The following is a 23,083-nucleotide window of genomic DNA, read 5'->3' as shown; positions in this document are numbered from 1 at the left end:
CAAATGTGAGAAGCGCCAGGCTTTGATAGCAGGTACCTGGAGAAGTTCAGGAAGGACTCTGCAAAGACGTGAAACAAAGTATCATTCTATAGTGACGTTCCCTGTGGAGGATGGGAAGCAGGGGCTGCCTGTCAGAGCCTACTGCAGTAGCCTGGGAGAGACCAAAATGCCTAATCCAAGTAGAGACAGGATGTAGACTGTCTGGCAGCATGCTCGCCTAGCAGACACCAGGCTCTGGGTTTGGTCCCCGGCACATCACATGGTGGAATATACCTAGGATGCCCACACTTGGGATGTGGAGGCAGGGGCATGAGATGCTCAAGGTCACCTTTGGCTACAGGACAAGTTCAAGGCCAGCCTGAACCACGTGAAACCCCATCTCAGATAGACAGACAGATACACACACACACACAGATGATGGTCACAAAACACAGTACATATTCAGATGGGGCGGGATGGGAAGACAGCAGCTAAGAGAGTCACTTTCTCCTGCAGCCCTGCACTCTGTGACTCCACCGGATGAATTAGAGGCCAGGTGCCTAGCCAGGGACAATGGTGTGGGTGTTTCTGCTGCATAAATAGCTCACTGCCATCCACCCCGTTTCACACGAGAGGACAAGGTTTAAAACAAACTGGACAGGAATAAACATCCTTGTCTTAGGTTCGCTATACCTTCCGGGGGTGTTTGCTTGCCTTCACCATTCCAAGATCAATTCCTCTGCTGTAACACTCTGCTTCCATTGGTCAGGATATTTTTAAGTTCCGGGGGGGGGGGGTGTATTGATCGCCTACAAATGTGGGAACTCTTCTTTCCCTGAGATGTAGGGAGAAGGCAGCAGCTCCCCTGGGGCCAGAAAGGAGCACTGTGCATTTAGCTGTCACTTAACTAGGTGATTGGTGACACCAGGAACCTGCTTCTACAGCAGAGGAGCCTGGTCAGAGGCTGTCCAACAGTGTCAACCTGAGGTCACAGGAGAGACAGTTCTTTGAGTGGAAAGGAAATGTCCTAAAATATATACATGTTACGCTAGGAACACAACACAGTCAGTCAAATACTTACCACACAAAGACACCTGAGTTTGGTCCCCAAAAGCCATGTAAGAAAAAGCCAGTTTGCCATGCCCGCACCAGGGGAAGGCCAGTATAGACAGGAGGGTCCCTGGGGCTCTCTGGCCTGCCAGCCTAGCCAAGTGACAAGTTCCAGGTCAAAGTGAGACCCTGATTCAAAACAAAGGTGAATGGCAAATGAGGAGGGACACCAAAAGTCATTCTCTGCCCCACCCCACATATACATACAGAAAGAATATACATGTATTTATATAGCTTGTGGGGGGGGGGAGATGCTGGAGAGATAGCTCAGAAGAGGATTGGTTGATCTTGCAGAGACTAAGATTTAGTTTCCAGCACCCCCATGGTGACTCACAACCATCTTCCAGGAGCTCTCATGCCCTCTTCTGGCCTCTGCTGGCACTGCATGCACATGGTGCACAGACACAGTCATATGTATAAACTACCACAAACCCACTCATAGATCAATGAACAAAGTAAATAACTTTCAAGCCCCAGGCTGCCAGCTGGGCTTTCTGTGGCCTCTCAGGCAATGTTTCTAGAACAATCTTCATTCTGTGAAGCTATTAAAGCCATCAGTCATTTCCTCTCTGGATCCTATCAAAATAAAGAAGGCCACTCCACATGGCTTCTGCACCTTCTGCCTTTTGTTTCGGGAGGCGGTTTCTGAGGTACCTGGAGCCTGGTCCTGAAAAGGGAACCAGCAGAATGGAACACGAAAGATGCCATTAACTCTACTGCTCAGCTGCTAATGAAAGCTGCTGTTAGTAGCTCAAGGTTAAAAGAGAGGGAAGGGGGGACTTCTAAATTGTCACATCTCAGCAAATTATTTCATTAGCAAGAGGGAAAAAAGTGAAATGAACAGTTCTACAGTGATTCGCTGATTCTGCTGAGCCACTCTGGCATCCTGACCATTTCAGTCCCCTCTCTTGGATCAAATGAGCACACGGAGATTTACATAAACCCTCAAGCTGGCTTCCCTTCCCAGGGCCTCTCTCCACAGCCCGGCTGCCAACAAACACCACTTGGCCTTCAGCAACATCGCATCCACCAGTACTTGAACTGCCCTCCCTCTCAGGGGCAGCTTTAAAACCAGCCATCTAACACCTGTACACTTACAGGAATAATGGTAGCGGTAACAGAGGGAGGCCAGGAGGAGGCTCAGTGGATACTGTGCTTGCTGACCAAGCACAAGAACCTGAGTTCAGCTCCCCAACAAGTACCAACCGCCCACTCCTATTCCTCTTGAAAATCAGAAGGAACTCTCACTCCCTTCAACCAAATCCCTACGTCTCCCAAGCCTAGTGAATCCAAACAGCAGACCTGCACTCCCCTTCTAAGCCGCCTCAGCCTGAATCAGAGGCCCCCTGGTTTATTCAGAGCTCCTAAGCAGAGAACTTCAGGTTCAAGGTCATGTGATGTTTGTTGCTTTGATCCTTTTCATCACAACGGCTTAAGTCTTACAGGAGACCGAGCAGGGGCCCTTAGAAAGTATGGCAGCCACACGTTCTCCGATATGGCTGCCACATTCCAGTTGCTATCTGAGGTGGTACCCTACACACGAAGCCCAGGATGCCCAGCACGGGCGTTTATAACCATGGAGCAGGGGACACCCAGGGCCCACAGTGCAGGCCATAAGCAGCATAGGGGTTTGTCAACTTTTCTGAACAAGGTCGGAAAGTATTTTCAGACACTGGGCCATACAGCAGTTGTAGTGACTACATCGGCTGATGTGGTAAAACCAGAAGCAGCCGCCTCAGAAAATAAACAGAAAGCTGTGACAGAGCACACTTATCTGTGACAGTGCACACTTATCTGTGACAGTGCACACTTATCTGTGACAGAGCACACCTATCTCTTGTGAGACAAGAGGATTGGAAGTTCAAGGTCATCCTCAACTACATAGTGACTCACGAGCTATGTGAGAACCTGTGTTTACAGATAAGAAAGGATCAAGGACTGGAGAGATGGCTGCTCCTCCAGAGGCCCTGAGTTCAAATCCCAGCAACCATATGGTGGCTCACAACCATCTATTATGGGATCTGGTGCCCTCTTCTGGTGTGTCTGAAGAGAGCTACTCAATAAGATGAATAAATACATTTATATTATTGAGTACACTGAAGACAGTGTACTCAATAATATAAATAAATCTTTAAAAGAAAGGAGATGGGAATAGATAGATGGTAAGTTTAGGATCGCCCAAAACAAAATAGATTAGTGGATAAAAGTCCTTGCTATCAAGCCAAGCTGAGGTGATCCCCTGGGAGTCACTGGTGAAAGGAGAGAATGAATTTCCAAAAGTTGTCCTCTGACCTCCACAGGAGTGCTAAGATAGACACATAACCAATCAATACACAAATGTAAAACAAATTTTTTTTGTTTTGTTTTGTTTTTCGAGACAGGGTTTCTCTGTATAGCCCTGGCTGTCCTGGAACTCCCTCTGTAGACCAGGCTGGCCTCAAACTCAGAAATCCGCCTGCCTCTGCCTCCCGAGTGCTGGGATTAAAGGCGTGCGCCACCACGCCTGGCGTAAAACAAATTTTAAGGTAAAATACTGATAGCTGTGGATGGGGAAGGAGTATGAATAATTGGTATGAGGCATTAAGAATTGCAGAATCTAACAGTTATTTTCTAAAGTCCTAGGGTACAATGGAAAGTTAAGGAATCGCCCCCTAAAACCCTCTCTTCCAAAATCAAAAACTTCAAGTCCTTCGGACAGGTTTTCTTTACTGAAGCCTGTAAGTGTGCCACACGTCTCCGATCTCCGCTGGGAAGCTCACGGACTGCTGGCCCAGAGGACACAGCGCTGCAGCAGAAACCGTGAGGGAGACTTAGTTTCTGGCAAAAGGTAAAAAAGGCAAGAACTGCCTCCCAGAAGTTGTCCCTCCCCTGACCTCACATGCAATCCGTGGTATACAGATACCTGCACTCACACACACACACACACACACACACACGTATCTCTGTGTTGCATACACACAATAGCATGCATGACACACTACACAGTCTGGCTGGAATCCCCTAAATGCCACTGGGCCCTGACATGGATTAGGAAGGCATTTTCAGTTCATGCCAAGTAGCCAGGGAAACCACCTCTACAGTGTCCAGATCCACACAGGCCTCTGGGAACTGAGGCAGCCAGCGGAATGACCACCCCAGAACAAGTTTTGTGAGCCTAAATTTAAAAAAAGGAAAACAGTCAACCTCTCTGCACATACACTAGTGTCACGCTAGCGTGTACAGACGCTAGCTGGGAATTACACCCACAGAGAGGATCCACAAAGCAGAAACAAGGTAGACCCAACACAATGTACAGACACGAGACACTGCAGTATTCGTCTCCCACCTGACAACTCACACTCATAGCAACAGCCAATGGGCAAAACACAATCCCAAGCCACATGTCTAACGAACCCAAACCTAGCTCTTATCCTTGGAACACAAAGCCCCAAGCAGGGCTTGTGAACACTGTTTCTTTTTGTTTCTTCTTGTTTGTTCTTCTGTTGTTATTTGGGTTGTTTTGCTTGTCCAGGGCTTTAGTTTTAAATTATATTATATCCCACTGGCCTCCAACTCTTTAGGGAGCCAAGGTTAGCCTTGAACTCCTGGTCCGTTTGCCTCCACTTACCAAGGACTGAAAGCCAGGCTCAGGTGTCTCCCCTAGAATGTTCTTGAAGCACATTTGCAAGTGTCTATGAGTCAAAGAGTGCCATCCTGGGGCCACCAAGGTGTCTCAGGGAGTAAAGATGGCTTCCACCAAGACTGGAACCTGACTTCCATCCTAGGGACCACACCTGCTGAAAGGAGAGAAAGCGTGGTCTTCCAGAAGTTGTCCTCTGATCTACACACACACACACACACACACACACACCAAATAAAAACTCAATAAAGACCTTTATAGCAAGTGTCGTCACCTGTGAAGTCTGAGAAACCAGAATGACATCGCCACAGCCAAGCCTCAGTTCCTCTGCTTCGTGACTTGTTCATTGCACAGCTACCGAAAGGCAGGGCAGCGGGCACGGTTTCCCAAACTTACGGATCATAACTGTGGAGGCCTGCACCTTTTAACATAACTGTAGCCATTTTGTATTCAGACTCCATGTTACTCGAAAGGTGAAATTAAGTTCGTTGTTATTACTTTAACCGACACTGAAGAATGCTAATAATAAGCCAAAGAGTTATGGCTGAATCCCTTGCACCCTGTTATCTCAACGTCCTGAAGTTCCCCTGTCCATCACCATCCACGACCATTCTTACCTCACTCAGGACCAATCAGCTAAGAGAGAGGTTAGCTGATAACACTTTGCTTAGTTGGCCAAAAGTGCTGTACCACTTCACTGCTTGCCTTTGAACGTTTGAGCCTGGTTTTCCTATGAAAAGCCTGCCCTGAGGACAGACTGGTGCCACAATTAGGTTTTTCCTTCTTGTGGATCTAGAAGTTCAGTGTTATGGTGTGTGCTCAATAACTAATCTTGCTTAACTGAGACTGGGGTACACATGGTTTGTGTGGTGACTCCCAGACCCCAGCAATAATCCCATTCGGGGCACTGTATCTCAGGGGACTATTATTCCATGGAACCCACTTTGGGGGATGTCACAGAAAAAAAAAAAAAGTCTCTAATCTCACTGACCTGAGTCTCATTTTCTTAAAGTTTCATTTCTGAGTCTAGAGCAGTGTGTGCCTGCAGAGGCCAGAAGAGGGCCTCAGACCCTCTAAAACTGGAGTTGTGAGCTGCCACACATGGGTGGCAGAAACCTGTGCCTGAAGAAAAACTGCTGAGTCATCTCTCCAGCCCTACAGCTTTGGAACACAAGTTCTCTGTTCGCTGGCAATGGGGAGAGGAAACCAAGACTGACTTGCCCTTATTTGCCATCTCCTGGAGTTGCTCCTCCACTGGCCCCCAGCTCCCATTGTTGTGTTTTATAAAAAATAAAGAGAGTAAGGAGTATGTTTGGTGGAGGTGAAGTATGGTGGGGGAGAAGTGTGTGCCTTCGAGGGCCAATGAGGATGCATCCCTTCCCCCTGAGAGACCAGCCACAGGACAGTATAATATAGAATAGAGGTTATTCGGGGCATGGGGAGGGGAGTTGAGAGAAAGGATGAGAGAGAGAGAGAGAGAGAGAGAGAGAGAGAGAGAGAGAGAGGAAGAAGAAGAAGAAGAAGAAGAAGAAGAAGAAGAAGAAGAAGAAGAAGAAGAAGAAGAAGGACGAAGAAAAAGAAGAAGAAGAGGAGGAGGAGGAGGAGGAGGAGGAGGGAGACAGAGAAGTAGAAGCTGGCCATGAGAGAGATGGGGGAGGGGAGTGGGGAGAGAAAGAGAGAGAGCAGGAACAAGAAGACAGAACAGGGCAAGAAGGCAAGAGAGCAAGGAGGGGGTGAGCGGCCCCTTTTATAGTGAGTCAGGCACACCCACTGTCACCAGGCAACTGTGGGGCGGAGCTTAGACAAAATGGCAACACTCATCATCCAACCTTCTGGCAAGTAGCCAAGAAACACCACCCCACCCCCACCCAGGAACGTCTCCACGAGGCCAACAAGTAATTCACTGTCCCTGTCCCCTCATTCTTGACATTTATTCAATTCTGTCCCCTAAGTCAAAGCATATGGACACCTGACATTCGTTCTACCCAGAAAGCCTGCATTCTGGAACATTTCCAAGTGAGTCAGCTGGCTGGGATGTCACTGATGGATGTAACGCAAGCTAACCAGCATGCCCGAGGCCCCAGGTTTGCTCACCAGCACCACCTAACCCAGGTGTCACAGCACTGGAGAGGCGGGTGGAGACAGGATTTCAGGTCAAGGTCAAGTCAACCATTACAGAAGCAAGTTTGAGGCAGCCTGGGCTACATGAGACCCTGTCTCAAAGAAGGAAAAATACAGGTAGCATTTATATATATGTTTCATTCCCAACACTGCTGCATAGCATGCCAGTGCACATGCCTGTAAAACATTAACATAAAACTGTTCCTGTCCTCAGGTACAGACCAGAAAAGAGCGTCTTACACCTTTAGCCAGACATCAAACCTCCCCAGGTTAAGTTACAGTCTCTGTCCACTCTAAAGATGATTGTGTCCTGCCATCCACAGCTCAGGAGAATGCTAATCAGTGCAATAAGAATGCAAATTCGCAGCCCCCCTGCATACTCTTAGCCTGTTGACAGGGACACTTTCACAGTCCCCTGTAGCCCAGCATAAAAGCTCCAGTAATCAGGACCTAATTACTTCCCAGGCACCTGCTAGTCCCCCTCGCTCTTTCCAATTAACAAAACTGAAATCAGCAGGCCTCAGGTTTCCGCCAAAAAGGCCGATTGTGTTCATTCCGTGCTCACCGCCCCCACCCCACCCCCTTGACTCCCTCCTAAAAACAGCGTCTTGCCTTCCCTTGCTGAATTATTCTGTCCAATAACGTTCTGTGTAAGAACAAGCCTCCGCTCCCCCAAGAAAGTCACAATTCGGGGCCAACAAGAGGGCTCAGTGACTAAGGGGGCTTGCTGCCAAGCCTGATGTCTTGTTTGATCCCCAGAACCCACACGGTGGAAGGAGAAAACCAACTCTTGCCAAGTTGTTCTCTGAGTGTCACGTACTTGTTTGCTCTTATATACACACATGCACATGCACATCAAGATAAATGCTTGCTCAAACCCCATCACCAGAGAGAGGAAAATTGCATTTGGCTTTGATATTTTAACTTCCAAAGTACCTATTGTCAGCTGGAGATGTAGCTCGGTTGGTAGAGTGCTTTCCAGCACACACAAAGCCCTAGGTTCAATCCCCGGCACCCCATGATTCCAGGACTCATGGCATACACTTGCAATCCCAAGCACCAGGGAATCGGAGGCAGGAGGATCAGAAGTTCCAGATCTTTCTCAGCTACATGTGCTGATTTCTACTCTATTACTTCTCGTGGGAGTATTGATAACATCACTATGGGAGAGATGGCCGTGGGACATTGGGAACAGCAGGGGACAAAGTCACCGACGGAGGGTCAGACATGCCAGGGATACCCACCTGACACAGACACACACACCCCGACCGAAGTCTTTAAGGCAGGCAGGGCAACCACACTCTCCTAGCTTCTCTACCGCTGTGATGGACAGTTCCCAAAGTAACATGGGAAGACAACAGCTTGTTTCCTTACAGATCACAGGCCAACCTTAGAAGAAGCCAAGGCAGGAACCAGGAGGCAGGAACTGAAGAGGAGACAGCAGCACAGTGCCTTTGCTGGCTTGCTTTCTTACACAACCCAGGACCACCTGCCCAGGGTTGGCACCTCCTACATCAATCAGTAATCAAGAAAATGCCCTACAGACTTGCACACTGGCCAATCTAATGGAGGCATTTGTCTCAACTGAGGGTCCCTTTTCCCAGGTGACACTGGTCCTAAAGAGATTAGAGTCATTCATCTGGGAAGCCAATGGGAAGCCTGTATCCTGAATGCTTATGCTAGCCCTAAAAAGAGGTGGGAAAGCTCTCCAGTTCTCTCTCCCTCTCTCCCACCCCATCCCCATATCCACATGTATACATGTGGGGACATATGCCTATGCATACATTTGCAGAGGTCAGAGGGCGTGCGGTGTCCACGCTACCACACTGTTTTATTCCTTTGAGTTAGGTCTCCAGGAAACCCAGAGCTAGGCTGAAATCCAGCAAGGCCCAGTCCTCCTCCTGTCTCTACTCACCACAGGCACACACAACTTTCAACGTAGAATTCAAACTCAGGTCCTCTGCTTGTGTAGTGAAGCCCCCACTCCCCAACCCACCCTGCCCACTGAGCCTTCTCTCCAGCCTGCTTCTGAGCCTTTTGAGATGTCCGAGACTCAGTGGTACTGAGAGATATGTCTGACGCACTGGATGTCAAGGGCTGTGGAGACACGAAACGCAACTTCAGAGCCTTAAGGTGTTTCAGCAAAACAGATCCTTTGAATATATGACTAGAGGTTAAAATATTAAAGAAGGCTGATTAAATTTATAAATAGTGCTAACAGCCTTCCTTAGAACTTTCATTTGTTAAATTTAGAAGCTAAGTGATGTCATCTTGAGATGAAAATTATTAGTATGTAAATGAAATGATTTCCACAAATTGAACTCAAGGCTTCAGAAATAACTAAGCCGTCAAACGTAGGACTTGGATAAACTTAGTAATAATTGAAAGGGTACAATCAACTGCATCCTTTTCTAGGCAGAAAAGCTATATTTAATTATTAAAAACACACTGACAATCCCCATAACCTTTATGCGATTGTATTAAATCTTCTTTTGGCATTGGAAAAAAAAACAGTAAGAACAGCCTGGTGAGGTGGCATGTTCCTACAGTTGCAGCACTCAGGCTGAGCCAGGAGGATCAAGTTCAAGGCCAGCCTGGGCTATGAGGAAAGTCTCCTGTCTCATAAGGAAAACCTCTGGGGAGATGATATAAGCATTTACAAAGCTATACACTCAGTGGGGAGAAAGTCTCACAGCTAGCAAAATGGCCGCTGTACAAGGGTGAGGAGGCACCTGAGTTTGACCCCAGCATCCATGAGAAGTCAGATGTGGAAGGACATGTTTGTCATTCCCATCCCTGGGGAGGCGGAGATGAGTAGAGAATTCTACAGCTTGATAGCCAACCACCCCACTCGTACTTGACAAGTCCCCAGTGCCAGCAAGAGGGCTCAGCAGGTAGAGGGAGCTTTTGGCCAAGCCTGGTTGTTTGGTTTGATCCTCAGGACTCAACTCACATGCTGCAAGGAGAGAACAGGTTCCCACAAGTTGTCCTATGATGGCTACATACTGGTGGGATTCTCTCAAACTCACCACAACTAGCGATGGTCTCCTTTGGACAAGAAAAACAAAGGCACAGTCCACCCACACCCACCTTTAGCTTCCAGTCTACAGGATAAAAATCAGGTGTCACAGCCTGAGGTCCACCCCAGTCACACCCATGCCCACCCTCCTCTAAGTTCTATAGACAATCCTGTTTCCAAATCTGAGATTTTGTTCATACCACACATGGTATCCAAAAGGGCATGCCCAGAACTGACAAACCCTCCCTCATGAGCTGAGTCTTGCTATCCTCTGGGTCATCCAACACTCCCTGCTTGCTGCTGATACAACACCCTTCTTCCTCTCCCTCCTCCTCCTCCTCCCTCCTGTCTTCCTCCTTCCTTCTCTCCCTCCCCACCTCATTGCCCAAGCTAGCCTCAAACTCACCGTGCATCTGAACTTCTGATCCCGCCCCCCTCTGACTCCCGAGTGCTGGATTACACGTGGGCATGACACACCCGGCTCATGTGGTGCTGGGGATCGAACCCAGGGCTCCTCTGTGCTTTCTAGATAAGCACTTTGCCGGCTGAGCTACATCTGCACCCCTTCCAGTCAATTTCCAACAGAGAATCCGATGGACCACCCTGTCCCCTGTCCAATCACATCACTGAGCAATCAAACACATACTGAGGTAGTTCCCAGAGGAGGAGGAAGGGCCTCATGGGCTCCCTCCAAAATGGTTTGCTGAGTAAAGACCTTTATCCCAAGCTAAGGAAGGACAGGTGAAGTTGTGGGACCCACCACACCAGGCTGCTCAGAAAGCCTGCTTCAAAAGCAGTTTTTACTCAAAGACAGTGAATGCTGTTATAGATGGCAGCCCACACAGGTGCCGGCTGCAATGCATCTGAACAATAAAAACCACTCTCTCCTTTGTTCCTAAGTAAGGAGCAACATCCTGGAGGAGGACAGCATCATGTGCCTTCCAAAAGAGACTACAGACTCTGAGCTCCAAACTGGGTATCTCCAGGGAACACGGATGGGGTGGCGGCACACACCTATAATCCCAGCTCTGAGGAGGGTGAGGACAGAGGACAGTGGCATTAGAGTTCAGCTTAGTCTATATGAGTTCCAGAGGTAGCCAAAGCTATACAGTGAGACTGCATCTTGGGGATGGATGGGGAGTGGCATCAGGAACTTGAAGTATAGAAGGCAGGAAAGTGTTAGGTACAGCCAGACTAAAAGGATGGGCAGTAATGTTTGGGGGGCGTGGGCAAAGCACACATGACTTTTAGGGTAATGAAGACGTTCCGCATAATCTATAATGGTGGCGAGTGTTTGTCAAAAGCTATAGGAGGGCCCAGTACATTGAGTCACGTGGAGCCTGTGATTTTAAAAAGGAAAGTGTTTAAGAGGTTGGAGGATCCTGGGGGAAAACCTGGGCTGTGCAGAGAGAATTTAACAGTATTAAGAATGTATGAAGCCACTTCCAGGATGGGAGCTGGGCGAGGCCGCTGACCTAAGCAGCTTTGGAAGGAGGCAGAGCCTCTAAGACTGAAAGCCAAGCGGGCAGCAGGGTTCTCTGTGTGTCTGATAGAGTCCTTTTCCCGTGGGGCCACGTGACTCCACCGCAGTCACTGGGACCTAGCAGTTAAGACACCTGATAGATAGAGAAGAGAACCACAGTAGACATTGCAGTTGGGGTTCACAGACTGACAAGAGGACCACCTAGGCTCCTGAGGCAATGATTCAGAGAAGAAGAAGTTAGGTCCTTAAACTAGTGAATCGAACTCTCGTTATACTCCATGTATAATGGCCATCCATAAAAATAGATGTGTGTATACAAACACGCACCCCTGTTTCTTTCCTTCTGTCTCACAAGAAGTGGCATCTCCATGGCAACAAGTACCCATATTGCCCAGATTCTGGTTTCTAATCCCATTCTCCAAAACAGAAAACAGAGCTCCTGGGAGAGACGGTTCCAATTCCAAGATCAGGACAGGAAGTATATGAAGTGAGCCTGGAACATGTTGTAGCCAAGAAGTAAGAATGCTCGCAGAAACAAGCAAGGCAGGTCATGTTTCCAGGGGAGTATCCAGGTAACGGAGGGACTAAAAGAGAAGAATTTGTACGGCAACAAAATGGTAAGATTTTCACCATCAAAGTGAAGTCCCGTTGGACCAGAACTTAATGTAAAACATAAATGTGGTAGACACCACCCCATCTCTGATTTCACCTCTCAAAAATCTTAGTAGCTTGCAGTTGACTGTAGTTATAAATGGAAAATTCCAGAAATAAGTCACAATGGGTTTTAAACTACACACCATTCTGGGTAGTGTGATAAAATCTCACCCTGTCCTGCTCTGTGTCCTACACCAGAGGTAAGTCATCCCTTCGTCCAGGACATCCACCCTGTATGCCCTACCCACCTGTGAGTCACTTAGCAGCCATCTTGGTCATCAGACCAACTGTCACAATATCACATTGCTTGGATTCGGAACCCTCCTCCCTGGTTTCAGGTACCAACTGGGAAGCTCGTAGCACACACGCCATAGTGGAAGGGTGACAAATTATGTCGCCTCGCCATTCCACCCTCAAATGAGAGGAACACAGCTCAGCCCTGAAGAGAAAGGTGGGCAGAGTGGCTTCTCTCCAAAGAGTTCAGAAGGGACAGGAGTAAAGGAGTGTGGCTTTACCATGGGAAAACCTGAACTAGATACTTCCAGGTAAGCGACCACCGCCCACAGGAAGAAATCCAGGCGTGGCGGTGCACATCTGTAATCTTGGCTCTGCGGTGGCTGGGGCAGAGCTCAAAGCGGAACCCTTGCTCTTCTCTGTTGTGATAAAACACTGACCAAAACCAATTTAGGGGAGGAAAGGGTTGATTTGGCTGACAGGATTGCAACCCATCACCAAGGGAAAGCAGGGAAAGAAAACAGGCAGAAACTAAAGTAAGGGCCACACAGGAATGTTCTTGCTGGCTTGTGTCTCCTGGCTTGCTCAGTTACTTCTCTTATACAGCCTAGGCCCACCTTTCCCAGGGATGGTACAACCCACAGTAGGCTGGGCCCTCCAGCATCGATTAGCAATTGAGAAAATGCCCCTGTGGACTCACCCACAGGCAGACCTGATGAAGGCAATTCCTCAAATGAGGTTTCTTCTTCAAGCTGACAACCAAGATTAGCCAACAATCAGGCCTGGTTCACAGTGAGTCCCAGGCCAGCCCAGGATGTGGAACCAAACCCTGTCTCAGAAAAAGAAAAAAAAAAAACAAATCAAAAGAAAAAAACAAATCGCCTTGTCGGGATAAGAGTCATCCACCATGGGCCTTTCATGTGATGTTACAGAAATGGCTCCTTGCTTCCATCGGTCTCTCTGAGACTGCTAATGTTGTCAACCTGACAGAATCTAGAAATCACCTGGAGAGATGAGCTTGTCCATGGGGGAGGGGGATGAGCTTGTCCATGGGGGAGGGGGATGAGCTTGTCCATGGGGGAGGGGAATGAGCTTTTCTATGGGGGAGGGGGGTAAGCTTGTCCATGGGGGAGGGGGATGAGCTTGTCCATGGGGGAGGGGGATGAGCTTGTCCATGGGGGAGGGGGATGAGCTTGTCCATGGGGGAGGGGAATGAGCTTGTCCATGGGGGAGGGGGATGAGCTTGTCTATGGGGGAGGGAGTTATCCAAACTACAATAACTCATGTGAAAAGACCTACCTTAATGGTGGGCAGGACCACTCCCTGGGATGAAGGTCCTAAACCTTATAAATGGAGAAAGGAAGTAGCTTGCATTCATCACTCTCTGCTTCCTGGCTTTACATGGGTTGCCTGGACTTCCCCATTATAATGGACTGTGCTCCGGAACTGTGAGCCACAAAACACCCTTTTCTCCCTTAAGCTGCCTTTGTCGGAGAATTTGCACAGTGACAGGAAAAGAAACTAAGACAGTTCTCACGTAATAATCATCCAATCATGGGGGTAGGGGGCACATCAAGATCCAGGAAGGGACGTTCTGCAATGTGTCCAACTAGAACATCTCACTACTGGACAGTCTGGAAAAGGAGCCCAGTGTGGGAGTCAAAGGGAACATGGCAACTGAATGGATCCTAGATGGCTCTGGAAGGAGACACGACCTCAAAATTACAGGAAACAAAGTCAGCTCTACAGTCCAGTTAATAACAAAGTCAGCTCTACAGTCCAGTTAATAACAAAGTCAGCTCTACGGTCCAGTTAATAGTGAGCTGTCAGCATTTCTTCATTAATCGTAACCGATTACCAGGCTGATATAAGGTTAATAATAAAGAATTAAGCGAGATACAAATTTTCTATGCTAGGCCACTCACTGATTCTGTCTCTATATTATTCTAAAGCATATTATAAACATATATATAATATATACATATATCTAATATATGTGTTTATATATATATATATATATATATATATATATATATATACATATATATTGAGTGTTTTACCTGCATGCCTGTATGTGCACGTGGACATGGTGCCAACAGAAGCCACAAGAACATGTTGGGTACCCTCAGACTGGAATCACCGGTTACCATGCGGGTGCTGGGCATCAAACCCAGGTCCTTCAGAAGAGCAGGCAGTGCCCTTAATGGCTTTGCCACAGTGTTTGGTTTTTGCTCTCCTAAGTAGAAGGAAGACCAGCCAGGCATTGAGGGCTGTCAGTTTCCAGTGCAGGCTACAGGGACCAGCATCCCGCTTGCCTTCTGTTCCCTATGGTAGACTTCACATCAGCACCACAGACCCCTCAGCTCTAAGACGCAGGTAACTCTCAGCACTGGACAAAGAGTATTCTAGGATACAAGATCAAAGCTATGTTTAAGTGTTACCACGAATTTCCAGAAACACTGCCCAGAGCTGGATATGATGGGGGCTGTGGGTAATAAAACTCACTAGGGGGCCTTAAAAGAGCAAAGGCAAGAAGGCAAGATGAAAGGGGATCCTGGCGGGACAAGGGACAAGGTCCAGGATGATAAAAGACTGAAGAGCATTCCTCACTCTTCTGGGCGGGTTCACAGGGCAACCGACCTCCTTTTGTTTGAGTCTCTGAAGGGGGCAAATCCTCCAAAAAGCTCAGCTGTCCAGACAGCAAGGGAAGGGTAGGGAGCTTTGCCCCTAACTGGCTAATTAGCTTTGTCTCTGGTCAGCCCCTGGCTGCTGCCCCAGGTCTCTCCAACAGTTCTGCCTCTCCTCACACACGGTAGGCACTCAGAAGCTGATCCAACAGGAACCAATGCTCTGAGGGGAGCTGAGCCAGTAGTCACAGCCACAAAGAGCTGTCTCCTTGAATTAGTGAACGTTAACAATGGAGGGGGGGTGCAAGGGGAGGGGAGACAAGTGGGATTGGGGTGCAGGGTGTGAAATTCAGAACCAAGAAAAGGGTTATTTTAAGTGTTTATATAAACTAATGCTTTAAGAGCAGGGGCCATGGCTCGATCAGCAGAGAGCTTCCCCGGAATGCTTCCCTTGCACCACATAAACTGGGCATCGAGGTGAGCACCTGAAATCCCAGACATGGGAGGTGGAGGCAGGAGGATCATAAGTCCAGGGCCATTCTCAGCTGCATGTCAAACTGAAGGTCAGCCTGGACCACATGAAACCCTATAACATCATCACGATGATGATAAAATAGTGTGTATATTGGGGGATTGAACCCACAGTCATCTGAATACTGAGAAGGTGCTCTACCACTAAGCTACATCCTCAGCCTATACTACTATTTTAAAGAAGAGCTAGGGGCTGGTGAGATGGTTCAGTGGTTAAGAGCACCGACTGCTCTTTTGGAGGTCATGAGTTCAAATCCCAGCAACTACATGGCACCTCACAACCATCTATAATGAGAAACAAATACAGGCCAGAGTGAGCAGGGGCCAGAGAAAGAGGGAGAAAGGGAAGCAGGGGAGGAGGGAGAGTAGGGGGAGTGGAGGGGAGTGGGGAGGAGCTAGGAGCACAGGCCTATAACCCCAGCTATTCAGTAGGCTACATAGAAAGACTGAGAGTGAAAGCTATCCTGGGCTACACAGCAAGTTGGTGTCCAATATTAACAAAACCCTAACCACAATTTTTAAAAAGGGGCATACAGAGAGAGAGAGAGAGAGAGAGAGAGAGAGAGAAAATGAACTTGCCTGGCAACCAGGAAGCCCTGGGCTCAATCCCTAACACCACAAAAATAAATAAACAAATAATAAACTAATCAGTAACTTAAAAAATATATCAGTGCAATTGTGAAATATCATCACTGTGGCTTTTTCAAGAGAACTGAAAAAAAAAAAAAAAAGCTGCCAGACATGGCGGCCAGGCTGCTGTCACAGGTAGACAGTACCAGCACCCAGGCAGGATGCGCCTGGCATGTCTCAGCAGCCCCTCCTTGTGAGCTCTGAGAGAGTTCCAGAGAGTCATGCCAGCCCTCCTGGCACGCGGACAGGCTTCCGCTCTCTTAGGAAAAGCCTTGGACAGCAGCACATCTCTGCTTCGAGACGTGAAAACATAGGCCCAGTCTGAAACAGGTATGTGTACAAAGACAGACGTGATTTGGGTCGCTCCTGAACCACCTCACAGAGTGAAGATGTGCAAACCACTTGAAGAACCTGCAGAGACAGACACTGAGTCCAGCTGGAGCAGAGACAGGCATGTTTTCAAAGACCCAAGATAGACTTCTGTGTGGGAGCCATGGCTATGAAGCCAGAACTTGATCACAAGGAGTTCAGGGTCATCTCGGGATACATAAGACCTTGTCTCGGGCTGGAGAGATGGCGCAGAGGTTATGAGCACTGGCTGCTCTTCCAGAGGTACTGAGTTCAATTCCCAGCAACCACATGGTGGCTCACAACCATCTGTAATGAGATCTGATGCCCTCTTCTGGTGTGTCTGAAGACAGCGACAGTGTACTCATATACATAAAATAAATTAATTGAAAAGACCCTGTCTAAAAAAAAAAGCCATAAAGCCCAGATACTTTTAGGCACGGAAGGCCATATAGTGTTCGTCACAGCTGTCCAGGCCTGACCTGTGACACTGAAGCAGCTATTGACAAAACATAAATGGAGGCCTGCACTTGTGTGCCAACAAAACCTGTGTAAAAGAAATGTTTATTTTCCTGATATAACTGTTGTCTCCGAGGCTTACTGCCTCCCTCTGCTAACCTAGGCCTAGTCCTGGAGACTTCTGGCCTCCATGCAATCTTATCTAGACCTAGAATGTTTTCCGCCTTTGAGACTTACTGCCGAATATTAAGTTATTTCTGAACTCTAACTGGCTGGTTCACCTCAGCTGCTCTGGCTCAAACTCCTCTCCTAGCTGACTGATTCCATCTGACGTCTCTCAGCCTCTGACCAAGTTGCTCTGCTTGGCCTCATACTAACTTTGGCAATCTATTCTAATCTTCAGGCTCCTTCTCGTTCTCTGGTTCGTCCTGTCTTCACCTGTGTCTAGCTTGGTCATTCTCTGCAACCCGTCTTTCTAAAACTCTCCCAGTAAAACTGCCTCCTCTTTCCTCTCTGCACTGCTCTCTCTCAGGTCAACTCTCTCTCCTAGTGAGAGTTGGGCATATCTTATTATGTCTGATCTTTCTCTGATCTGTTGTTTTGTCTGCCACTGGATTAGATAGCACTTTCAAACGTGGGTGCTTCCTTCTACAAAGTCACTTTACCTTCATTGGGATTAAAGGTGTGTGCTTAGAGAACGTCTGTATTCCAGCCAGAGGGATTAAAGGTGTGTGATAAGGCTGAGCCACACCACAACTAGAACAGGTTTTTCCAGTGAACCACACAACCTTGGGGTTCACCATGTGATCAAATGTCCTGCAACGACCTTATTTACAGGCTATGGGGGTTGCTTAGGTTAAGTATCTTCCCATAAGTGTGAGGACCAGGGTCTGGATCACCAACGCCCACACAAATGCCAGGCAGGTATGGCACCCCATCTCTAAGTCCAGACACAGAATGTAGAGATTGGGGATCTCCAGAGCAGGCAGGCAGGCAAAGGAGACAGGGTTTGACTGAGAAACCCTGCCTCAGTGACTTCAGTGGAAGAGAGATGGAGAACCAGCCTCCAGTTTCCACATACATGAACACGCATGTGCACATGCACTCACACCTATGTAAACATGCAAGCACATGGGAAATGGAAAAGAGATCAACAGGTAAGCTACATTTCACCTGCAGGGTGTATTTTTGCTAACATCCTCTTCTGGCCTCTGTGGGCACCAGGCATGCATGTGGTGCATAGACTTACATGCAGAACAAATACCCACGCACATATAAGAAAAAAGTGGTCCCAATCTTGTGTCCAGCCCTCTTCCCACCCTTCCTGCTCCCTACATCATTCCTGACAACACAGGGTTCAAAGCACCTCAAACACACCTTCCATACCTGAATCTCATGTCCGGTTTTTCACCCAACGTGAAGGTCCAGCTAAAACACGTACCCTTGCCTCATGCTTCTGAAGGATAACCACTCCCTCATCATTCCACTACAAACTCGGGGTGGGGGTTGTGTTGTGTTGTGGGGTGCACCTGTGGGTGCAGGTGGGCACATTCACAGCACAGATGTAGACGTCCAAGGACAACCTCAGGGGGACAGTTGTCAGGTGCCTCCCACTGGCAAGACTAGCTGTTCCTCGCACTTCCAGATGTCTTCCCATCTGTACCTCCTTCCACCACCCAGCACCAAGATGACAGGCACATGCCACCACACCTGGCTTTATGCAAGGTTTCTGAGGATCGGATGAGGTCGTCACTCTTGGGAGACAAGTGCTTTACCAACTGAGCCGTGCCCTCGTCACAACCTGCCTTTACCCCACAGTTCAGCTTCATCCGCATTTCCTTTGGAGGGCAGGAATGCTTTCCCTGTAAGAAGGGCTTTGCCCTTGTGCTGCCTTACAGTTTGTGCTTGACAAGGGTTTTATTCACTTTCCTACCGTAACAGCCCATGCTCCCTCAAGATCATCCTGTGAGCCCCAAAACAAGTTGTTCACAACCATGGGAGATCCCCTCAAGTCCAGGATTTTCCACAAATTCTCGAGATATTTTTGTGCCCATAACATCTTGTGGGTCAAGGTTAGGAACACCGCTGTTCATTCCACCACTCAGAGAGTGGTACCCAGAACAAACTATTAGCCCCAAATCAAATAGTGCAGAGGCTGAAACCTTGGGAAGCCTCAACACTTCAGCTTACCTCCCCGAGTTACCGCAAACCTAAAATACAGAGATGCAATCTGTGGAAATCTGCACATATGCCACAGACACATCCAGAAAGCCAGCACGCTCGAGAATTCTGTGTGATATAAGCCAACTAAAAATAGCACAGGCTCACTGAAGACTCACAGGAATTGGCTGGCAAAGAGGGATGGACAGAGGCCACACAGACAGCGCCGAATGTGATTCATGCAGAGCTCCAAGCCTGGTCATACAAGTGACAGAGCACACACTCAGCAGAAGGGGACATTCTGGTACCACGGACAAGATTCCATGCATCATAGGAGTGACAAATCCAGAGCCTTCTCAAGCCACTGACATGTGGAAGTCAAACCCAAAGCCAATGGAAATCAGACCCACGATCCAAGCTGAACTTCAAACATGTTCAACTACCATGAGTCTACAGATGCACCAGCAGGGACAGAGGGACTCCAGGATATGTAAGGGATATTTTCAGCCACATCATCTTATAAAATCAACTTCTGAAAGAGAACATGACCATTGCCTATTTATATCAGCTTCCATGAGAACAAACGGCAAACACTTCCTTAGTAACGGAATCTATCATCTTTACACTGACTTGGTAAATTTTGCAGATAACTAAGCCTAAAATATGAGTGTGCGAGTAAGCATGTGCATATGTACACATATGTGTGCATATGCATGTGTGCGTGTGTGTGTGTGTGTGTGTGTGTGTGTGTGTGTGTGTATGTGTGTGTGTATGTAACTTCCTCCTTTCATGAGCAGAGATGTATGTTCAGTGTTCCTTTCCTGACTATTCAGGGTCATCTCAACATTTTTAATATTCTCCTATACAGATGCAACCTTTGTAGCATCTGTTGGGAAGACAAGAGGCCTGTCATGATGTTGCATGGCTATTTCCTCTGAGCTGAAGGAGGGAGGAGGGGGAAGAGAGAAAGGACAGCAGAAGATTAAAGAAGTTATAGGACTGAGTAACTAGAAGCATTCGCTGCTCTTGATGAGGGCCTATATTCTATTCCAGGCAGTGGCTCACAATCAACTCTAACTCCAGTGCCAGGGACTCTGACGCCCCCTTCTGGACTCCACAGGTACTGCACACACATTACACTAAATACACACACACACACACGTAAAACAAAACCAATACATCTTTTAAGATTTTGATTGTATGTATAAGACTGTTTGCCATATGTGTTCTTGTGCACCTTGTGCATGTCTAGTGTCCAAAGAAAGCAGAAAGGGTCAGGCATTGGAACTCCTGAAACTGAAGCTACTACAGATGGGTGTGAGATGTCATGTGGGTCCTAGGAACCAACATGAGCCCTCTTAAAGAGTATCAGGAGCTTTTAACAGCTGAGCCATCTCCCCAAGACATGCATAGTGCAAGTGCATGTATATACCATAACCTCAACCACACATAAAAATAAAAATAAATCTTTAAGAACAGATTCAGGAAGCTAAGGAAACCTAAAAGGCTCAGGAAACTTAGAAAGTTACAAGATACACAAGTCCCACCCTGCCGTTACATAAACAATAGCAATTGCTGGAGGGAGGAGACTGTCAGAGGTTCCGACCAATGGTGCGCGGAGCATAGGGGATGCAGCCTCCATGAGTGCTGGCCCATGTTGGGGGCAGAGAGGGAGTAGCTATTTGGCAATGCTGCTACCTTGGAATCAACTGTGTTGCTGGGTAACCCTTCACCTATGTACCAAGGAACTCACTGGTTCACCAAGCTAGCCCTGGGTGGGATGTTCCTCCTCTCTGTCATCATTGCCAGGAAACATTGTTGATGGTCCAGAGCAGTTACTGTAACAAATCTGGGAGCAGATACTGCTCCTTGTTGCATTCCCTTCATGTGTCTTTAGCCACCTCACCAGGGTCTCCATGAGTTCATTTAGAAGCAGGCAGGAATGGAACACTTCATCTGTAACATGCCTCTATGTTTTTAATTTTGAATTTGGTCAGCCCCCAGTTTAACACTGCACAGGGTCAGTAGAACTTTGACAAGTGTGGTTTAGTGGAGGGTCTGCCCTGGAAAAGTAGTCCGTCCCCTCTTCCTTCCTCTCTCTGACTTCTTACAATGAAGTAAGTGTCTTCGCTCCACTATACACGATGCACTGCCTTAACACTGGGCCAAAAGCAAGAGGAAAACTGGGCCAAAACCAGAAACCTCTCAAGCGCTGAGCCAAAACTCACCTTCTCATTTACAGGTTGACTGTCTAGGATTCTTATCTAGAGTTACCAAAAGGGGATTGACACGGTGGGTAGAGAGACCGGATAAATGAAGAATGTGGAGAGAGTCCCAGCAGGCAAAGAGCTTTGTCTCTGTTTGTGCATGGCTTTCAGTTCCCCAACTCCCAACCTTTACAACCAAAAACAAGGAAGCTGTCCTAAGGATAAGAAATAAGCAGTAAGAAAAATGTTGCCGTCACAGAATGCCATCCACAGAGCAGAGGAGACACCATCTTCATCAGATCAACTGTGTACACCTGCAAGCAACCTCAGGGGTGGCCTGCACACTGCTGACATTCCTCCAGGGAAAGAGGGGACAGGAAGGACCATGGGGCATGAGCTTCTCGGCCATACGCATACAGGTCTGCCCTCACTGTGAGTGGCCTCTGGTCTCTGTAGAAGGCTGGGGAGTTAACTGAATGGGCTCCATCTATGCAGCCTTGGGAAAGCGGTCAGCCACACCAGGTGAGGACTTTCCAGAGCAGCTGCTTTGGGGTCACCCACACTCCTGTTGGCACACCTTCATGCATGTTTTGAAAGTAGGCCAAATAAACTCATTTGTTCCCCAAGGTGAGCTCTGGTAGAATTGACCTTATTTGTGACTGGGACGTTAGAAGGGGAAGGGAGATGTTTACAGCTCCCTAGATCAGCAGTCCTCAACCTGGGGGGGCGTGCAACCCCTTTGGGGGTCAAATGACCCCTTCACATGAGTCACCTAAGACCATCGGAAAACACATATTTAAGTTATGCTCATAACAGTAGCAAAATTACAGTTATGAAGGAGCAAAGCAAACAATCTTGTGGTTGGGGGTCAGCACAACGTGAGGAACTGTATTAAAGGGTCGCAGCATTAGGAAGGCTGAGAACCACTGCCCAAGGGAATAAATTCCCAATTACATACAGCCAGGTCTCGTATCACATGCCTGTAATCCCAGCACTTGAGAAGCAGAGACAGGAGGATCACTGTGAGTTCAGTGCTGCATGGCCAGTTCCAGGCCAGTTAGGGCTGCATAGAAAGACGGAGGCAAACTGGGAGAGAAAACTAGCAGAGTCGCCTGTGAGATGTCTCAGAGCACAGAGAGGTCCCTGCCCCCCAAACATGACAAGCGACAACCGAGTTTGAGCCCTGGGACCTACATGGTGGAAGGAGAGAATTGGCTCCTCTTAAGTTGTCTCTGACCTCCATGTGTGCTATTAGAGAGACAGACAGACAGACAGACAGAGACAGAGAAAGAGGAAAAGAGAAAGAGGAAGACAGAGACACAGAGAGAAAGAGAGACACAGTGAGAGAGAGAGAGACACAGAGAGTGAGTGAGAGAGAGAGAGAGAGAGAGAGAGAGAGAGAGAGAATATGTATTTTTAAGTCTGGACAATTAACTTAAGTCACAATGAGTAAAATCAGGTCATTAAACCCCCATGGGCAGAGCAGATGAGTTACGGCCACAGTCACCTTCTGCGACCGGACCACAAGTGACTTTAAGGGCAATAACTATGATTTGCAAAGGTCATTTAAGATTCTGCAGAAATGTGCACTTAGGTCCTTACAAAATTTTAATTCAGGGGTATTGATCTCACAACAGGCAGCGCGGACTCAGACATCCTGTCCACTTAGCGCTCGCCCGACCATGCCTGGCAAAGACAACGCAGAAGGCAAACCACTAATTGAGTTTCAGGAAGGGCTGGAGCATCAAGGTGACTTCTGAAAGTCCATCTGCAGACAGATGATCCTGATAGCTCTCATCCGGATGGATAATAACCGCTGTGCTGGAGACCTTGCCTGGCCCCACCCCAGTGCTCAGGACTGAGTCAGAGGCCACGGTCCCAAGGATGGAACTCAGATCCGCA

General features: G+C 47.9%; 1 protein-coding gene across 4 annotated transcripts in view; it reads right to left on the bottom strand.

The window, feature by feature from the left end:
* Osbpl10 (oxysterol binding protein like 10) overlaps positions 1–23,083 on the bottom strand; it is a 243,057-nt gene that overhangs the window by 180,101 nt on the left and 39,873 nt on the right. The window contains exon 1 of one of the 4 annotated variants that reach the window (XM_029482012.2): positions 4,697–4,855. The exons of the other annotated variants lie outside the window; for them this stretch is intronic. The gene's annotated coding sequence lies outside the window, so the exon portion shown is untranslated. Of the gene's footprint in view, positions 1–4,696; positions 4,856–23,083 lie in introns of those variants that run through there. 4 annotated transcript variants of the gene reach the window in all.

This window comes from Mus caroli, unplaced genomic scaffold (genome assembly GCF_978045245.1).
Source record: "Mus caroli unplaced genomic scaffold, Mus_caroli_1 scaffold_11, whole genome shotgun sequence".
Taxonomy (NCBI): domain Eukaryota; kingdom Metazoa; phylum Chordata; class Mammalia; order Rodentia; family Muridae; genus Mus; species Mus caroli.
The sequence above is the reverse complement of the archived record's forward strand: the minus strand, read 5'-3'. Positions and strand labels throughout refer to the sequence as shown.